The sequence below is a fragment of the Brassica napus genome, unplaced genomic scaffold (genome assembly GCF_020379485.1).
Source record: "Brassica napus cultivar Da-Ae unplaced genomic scaffold, Da-Ae ScsIHWf_1364;HRSCAF=1938, whole genome shotgun sequence".
Lineage (NCBI taxonomy): Eukaryota > Viridiplantae > Streptophyta > Magnoliopsida > Brassicales > Brassicaceae > Brassica > Brassica napus.
In genome coordinates this window covers 60,001-67,183 of record NW_026014781.1, presented here as the reverse complement: position 1 = coordinate 67,183, position 7,183 = coordinate 60,001, and positions in this window count along the sequence as shown.

Below are 7,183 nucleotides of genomic sequence, written 5' to 3'. Positions count from 1 at the left end.
GTTTAATAAATCCAAATATAGTTTATTAAATTCAAAAAATTGTTTAAAAAATTAAAAAAAACCTTGTTGATGAGCCACTTCTGCTTCCACTCGTAGATCTGCTTCCCATAGTTGTCCATAACTTTATGGACGAAGGCGTCACGGATAAAGTTCATGTGATCGGGATTCCAGGTGAACTCTTGCTGAAAAAAAAAACACCATTAGTAGAAATTTTATATTAAAGATTAAAAATATAAGTAAAAAAAATTAGAATACTTACCGCAAACTGACGAAACCACATCTCCTGGTCCTCGGGAGGGAAGTGAGTGAAAGTCAGATGTCCCTTGCTGAGGTTCGAGTACATCATACGGTTGATCCATGCGCTGATCCCGTTCCCGGATCGGTTGAACCTAATATAAGGAACAAATTATTAATAATGAATCAAATTTTAATGAAAGGAAAAAAAAGACTTTTAATTACCATGTTTGACGTCGTCCCTTTGGACACGGAGTGAGATATAGAAGATGCTCACGACCGGGCTGTTGAACCAACTGGGCAACAGTCATCACTCCCGGAACCACTGGAAGAGCGGGAGGGGGTGCAGCAGCGGGAGGGGGTGCAGCAATGGGAGGGGGTGCAGCAGCGGGAGCAAGAACCGGAGCGGGAAATGAAGAATCCCGACAGTGGCTGCTCGACCCCCAAGAGTGGCTGGACGAGCCCCGAGAGTGGCTGGACGAATCCTGAGAGTGGCTCCCAGTACCACTACGACCTTGTGGTGAGGCACGACGAGGTCGAGACCGGGTCTGATCACCAGTAGACCTGTAAATTAAAAAAAACATATTTAAAAATAGTTTTAATAAATATTAATTGAAAAAATATTTAAATTTAGTTATAATAAATATATAAATTAAAAAAACATATTTAAAAATAGTTTTAATAAATATTAATTGAAAAACATATTTAAAAACAGTTTTTATAAATAAAAAAATAAAAAATAATGTTTATAAATCAAAAAAATGTTTTATAAATACAAAATTAGTTTTAATAAATATAAATATTTTTATAAATATGAAATCACCTTTTATAAATCCAAAAATCGAATTTATATACAAAAAACGTTTTGTAAAATCCAAAATCGATTTTATAAATACAAAAATAATAAAAAAATTTATAAAAAAGTTCTAAATCAATTCAACACAACAAATTATCCAACCAAATCACAATTCTAAACGTATTACACAACCAAATCACAATCCTAACCAATCACCCTAACAAAAATCTATCAAAAAACTTCTAGAATCATCAAATCTACTTAAAAACCTAACAAATAGAACCTAAGAGAGTGGGATAGGGCCCTTACATGATTTGTGTAGGAATAGAGAGGATTCGCCGGAGAGATCGTCGCGAGAGAAGGGGGAGATCGCTGGAAGAAGAGAGAGATCACCGGAGGAAGAAGAGAGAAATGGGGAAGAAGAAGTGTTTCGTGTTTATAAAACCTAGGGTCCGACGGAAATTATCCGTCAGAATTTCCTCGGTATTTTCAATTTCAATTTTCGCAAAATATTTGGCGGGTGGTTTGCCCGGTTAAATAAAAATATTCCAAGGAAATTCCGACAGTCACTTAAATATCCGTCGGAATTTCCTCGGTATGTTCATTAATTCGAGGAAAAAGAATATCATGTGCATGTATTTCTATTGGTTTATATTGTTCCTCAGAATTTCCTCGGAATAGAAATTTCCTCGGACTATTCCGAGGAAATTCCGAGGAACACATGTTTGGGGTTTCAAAACATCAAATTTTTTTGCCCTATATAATTTCTTATACAAATGCAATGCAAACCATTGAGGAATCTTTGTATAGATGATCATAAACCATGAAATAACAAAATTTCAAAACGAATTGTAAGTATTCCCTTTACCGTTCATTAAAGTGTATAAGTGTTTCTCTTATGCTGTGGGGATTTCATTCATACAATCGGAAAAGTGTTTATTATAGGTTAAGGAACAAATTTTTTATTTCATAATCAGTCTAAGACACTTAATAACGGTTATATAAGTGTTATTCAAACCGCAAAACGTTGTTTTCGGTTTAAAAACCCTACTTTCTCGGAAAAGCCTCGGAACACTTGTTATTCCTTAGAATTTCCTCGGAATATTCCGAGGCTTTTCCGAGGAAACAGAAACCCTAAAAGCAAAGCCCTGAATCGTCGGAAAAGTCTCGGACTCTTCCGAGGAAATTCCGAAGAAATCCCTAAATCCTATTATCCCTAGGAATTTCCTCGGTATTCTTATATTAAAAAAAAAGGCGATGCTACTCTGCTGCACTTAAGTTGCCGGATGTGCTTGGTTGTAGTGGGTCTTCCAGCTTAGAACTTCCCTGAACTCGGCCTCTCGGGTTGAGTGATGTAACAGTGACCCATGGATCATCTCTGTTCCTAACCCGGAGGTACTTGATATAACAAACCTGTAACATTTAAAAAATTATTTAATTTGTAAATAAGTGTTATTAATACGCATGATGATGAATCATTATGAATAATTGATATATGTATATTTAATTACCTGGTCGGCCTGAGAAGCAAGAATGAAAGGATCATAATATTGCAACTTTCGCCTGGAATGTACTGATGTAACACCAAATGCATCTGTTCTCACACCTCGATCTGGAGTGTTGTCGTACCAATCACAATAGAAAACAGTACAGCGCAATCCAACCATGCCCGGATACTTGATTTCCATAATCTCCCGTATGTTTCCGTAGTATACATCATATCCCGATGCAGAACAAACGCCAGCATCATAAGTCGTACTCGAACGTCTCCTCTTTTGAGTTGTGAATGCATATCCTCGAGTACAAAATCTCGGATATGACTTAACAACATACTCTGGTCCATCCACCATCTCGCGTATCCAATCGTCAAATGTTTCACCTCTGGTCATACCAGCAGACACCTATTAATAGCACATATATATGTGATATCAATATATGTGAATTAGTATAAATATGTGATAAATAATATTTTAATTTGTTTAAAGCACTCACATAAGTACGCATCCATCCAGAAAATGCTCTCTGCTTCAGTTTTTCAAGTTCCTCCTCTATGGCGTATCTATATTCGAACCGTTTTTCTGCCATGAAAATCCTGTACATATGTTGACAATAATATAATTAATTAAGATTTAAATTTAAACTTGTTAAAATAAAAATTTGTAAGCTAATTTATTTACCTCTCATATTGAAGAACATCTTCGGAGTTGGTGAGCAAATATGTTTGCAAATGACTGCGCTCCTGCTCAGTAAGTCGATGGTCCTTTGGTTTTCCGCTAAGTCGTCCAACATCTGTGAAGATGTCTGGAACCGTAACATGATATGTTGTCCGTTCGCCTCTATCATCATGCAGAGCAGGTCTTCTGTTTTTGGTCTGCACTTCTGCTGGAAAGTAGAACTCGGCAAAGTTTGAAGTTTCTGAATTTATCATCTGTGCGATTATAGAACCTTCCACCCTACTATAATTTTTCACCATCTTCTTCAAATGGTACATATACCGCTCATACAAATACATCCATCTATACTGCATAGGACCACCAAGTTCCAATTCTCTTGCCAGGTGAATAACAAGATGCTCCATAACATCAAAAAATGATGGAGGAAATATCTTCTCAAGGTTGTACTGAATCACAGCTATGTTAGTCTTCAAATTTTCAATACCTTCAAGAGTCACTCATCTCATGCATAAATCGCGGAAGAAAGCACTAATCCCTGCAATTGTTTCATGAACATTCCATGGTAATAGTTCCTTGAAGGCAAACGGAATGAGGCGCTGCATCATTACATGGCAATCGGTATATGGAAAAAGGAGCCCTACCATTCTCATCAACATGAAGTTCTGAACGAACACATATATCGACTAAATCCAGTCTTGACTTCAAATTATCCTTTGTTTTACCTTGAACGTTAAGGATCGTGATCCTTCCCAGTATGGCAGATCCCAGAAAATACTCTTTTTGTGCCAGTTATGTAGTTCTCCGACAGCATCTACCGGATAATGCACATGTCCACCTTGGTCTGGCGTCCTTTCTGCACCAAAATCTCTTAGTTGTGTCGACAAATCTGCCCCACAAATTTCCGGAGGTGGACTGTCAAACACCCTCTTGTTCTTCGTAAACAAATTCCTACTCCTACGATATGGATGATCAGGTGGTAGGAATCTCCTGTGACAGTCAAACCAACACGTTTTCCTTCTGTGTTTTAGTTGGAAAGCATCAGTGTTATCTTGACAATATGGACATGATTGCCTTCCATGTGTTGTCCATCCAGATAACATACCATATGCTGGAAAATCACTTATTGTCCACATAAGTACTGCCCGCATTTGAAAGTTTTTTTTACATGAAACATCGTATGTTTCAGCACCTTGAGCCCATAGTTGTTGCAACTCATATATTAGTGGCTGAAGAAACACATCAAGTGATCTCTTAGGATGCTCTGGTCCGGGAACGAGAATGGAGAGAAACAAATACTCTCGTCGCAAGCACAAGTTTGGCGGTAAGTTGTATGGTGTAAGAATGACTGGCCATAGAGAATATTGTCTTACACTCTTGCCAAACGGGCTGAAACCATCAGTACATAATCCAAGGTAGACATTTCTTCTCACATTCGCAAAGTCGGGATATGTTGATTGGAAATGCTTCCACGCTTTTGCATCTGAAGGATGTCTAATCTAACCATTTGTTGAATGTTCCGCATGCCATCTCATTGGTTGCGCTGTGCGTTCAGACTGATACAACCTCTACAACCTTTCTGTCAAAGGAAAATACCACATCCTTTTAAATGGCACTGGAACTCTTCCACTCGTATCTTTATAACGAGCCTTTCCACAAAATTTGCATGTAACCCGCTGTTCATCCGCCCTCCAATAAATCATGCAGTTATCGCTACATACATCTATTACCTGATACGATAAACCAAGACCAGCTACCAGTTTCTGAACCTCGTAGTATGAACCAGGGGCTACATTATCCTCAGGTAGAATACCTTTTACAAAATCAGCAATCGCATCCACACAGTCTTTAACCAAATTATAATCTGTTTTAATGTCCATCAGTCTTGTTGCAGATGATAAAACTGAATGACCATCTCTGCAACCTTCGTACAAGGGTTGCTTTCCAGCATCCAACATATCATAAAATCTCATAGCTTCTGCATTGGGTAAATCTTCCCCTCTAAAATGATCATTTACCATCTGCTCAGTACCTACACCATAATCTACATCCATTCTAATTGGTTCTTCTAACCTAACCGCAGGCTGAGGTTTGCGCCGGAGCTCCCACTTATTCTACCATATTCATAATCAGTTTTTCCATGATGATACCAAATTTTGTAACTTCGTGTAAACCCATTCAAATATAGATGTGTCCAAACATCCCACTCTTTAATAATCTTTCTATTTTTACAATTAGAGCAAGGACATCTTAACATACCCGTTTCTGCTTCCGGTTGTCGTTGAACTAACCCCATGAATTCGGTTATACCTCGTTGGTATTCTTCCGTAAGCAATCTCGTGTTCGTATCCAAATGAGGTCGATCGATCCAAGAACGATAATAATTTGAAGAAGAGATGCTTTTTTCAATCAAATTCGTGTGTAAATATAGTATGTGAGAGGATGAAGAAATGGAGTGAATGAAGAGGATGGGGGGGTGCGGGTATTTATAGATGAAATGCTGCCGACAGTACCGAGGAAATTCCGACGGAATCCCGACGGCAACGGCTCTTTCCTTGGAATTTCCTCGGAATTTTTAAAATCCCCCAACGGCTCTCTAACGGCTATAATATATCCTCGGATATTCATCGGTATTTTCCGAGGAATATGATTTCCTCGGCATTTCCTCGGAAATTCGTCGGAATATTCTGAGGATCTCGTTTTCCGTCAGAATGTCCGTCAGAATTACGCTGTTTTCTTGTAGTGATCCTGTGTGTGCTGACGGACAGCCACGGACAGCCACGGACGTCATGTGTGTGCTGGTGGACACCCACAGACGTCCTGTGTGTACAAAACAGACAGCCCACGTGGGCCAAAAATCACCCAAACAGTCCACGGGAAGGGCCAGCGTGCTGAGTTCAAGGACCAACGTGCCGATATGTGTACTGATGGACAGCCACGGACGTCCTATGTGTGCTGACGGAAACACACGGACACACACGGACATCCTGTGTGTGCTGGCGGACACCCAAGGACGTCCTGTGTGTACTGAACAGACAGCCCACGTGGGCCAAAATCACCCGAACAGTCCACAGGAAGGGTCAGCGTGCTGAGTCCAGGGACCAACGTGCTGATATGTGTACTGATGGACAGCCACAGACGTCATGTGTGTGCTGACGGACACACACGGATACACACGGACAGCCACAGACGTCCTGTGTGTTCTGACGGACACCCACGGACGTCCTGTGTGTCTTGACGGATACACACATACACACACATGGACAGCCACGGACGTCCTGTGTGTGCTGACGGACAGCCACGGACAGCCACGGACAGCCACGGACGTCCTGTGAGTACTGGCGAACACCCACGGACGTCCTGTGTGTACTGAACAGACAACCCACGTGGGCCAAAAATCACCCAAACAGTACACGGGAAGGGCCAGCGTGCTGAGTCCAAGGACCAGCGTGCTGATATGTTTACTGATGGACAGCCACGGACGTCCTGTGTGTGCTGACGGACACACACAGACACACACGGACAGCCACGGATGTCCTGTGTGTGCTGGCGGACACCCACGGACGTCCTGTGTGTACTGAACAGACAGCCCACGTGGGCCAAAATCACCCGTACTGTCCACGGGAAGGGTCAGCGTGCTGAGTCCAAGGACCAATGTGCTGATATGTGTACTTATGGACAGCCACTGACGTCCTGTGTGTGCTGACGGACACACACGGACAGATACGGACAGCCACAGACGTCTTGTGTATGCTGACGGACACACACGGACGTCCTGTGTGTGCTGACGGACACCCACGGACGTCCTGTGTGTGCTGACGGACACCCACGGACGTCCTGTGTGTACTGAACAGACAGCCCATGTGGGCCAAAATCACCCAAACAGTCCACGGGAAGGGTCAGCGTGCTGAGTCCAAGGACCAACGTGCTGATATGTGTACTGATGGACAGCCACGGACGTCCTGTGTGTGCTGACGGACAC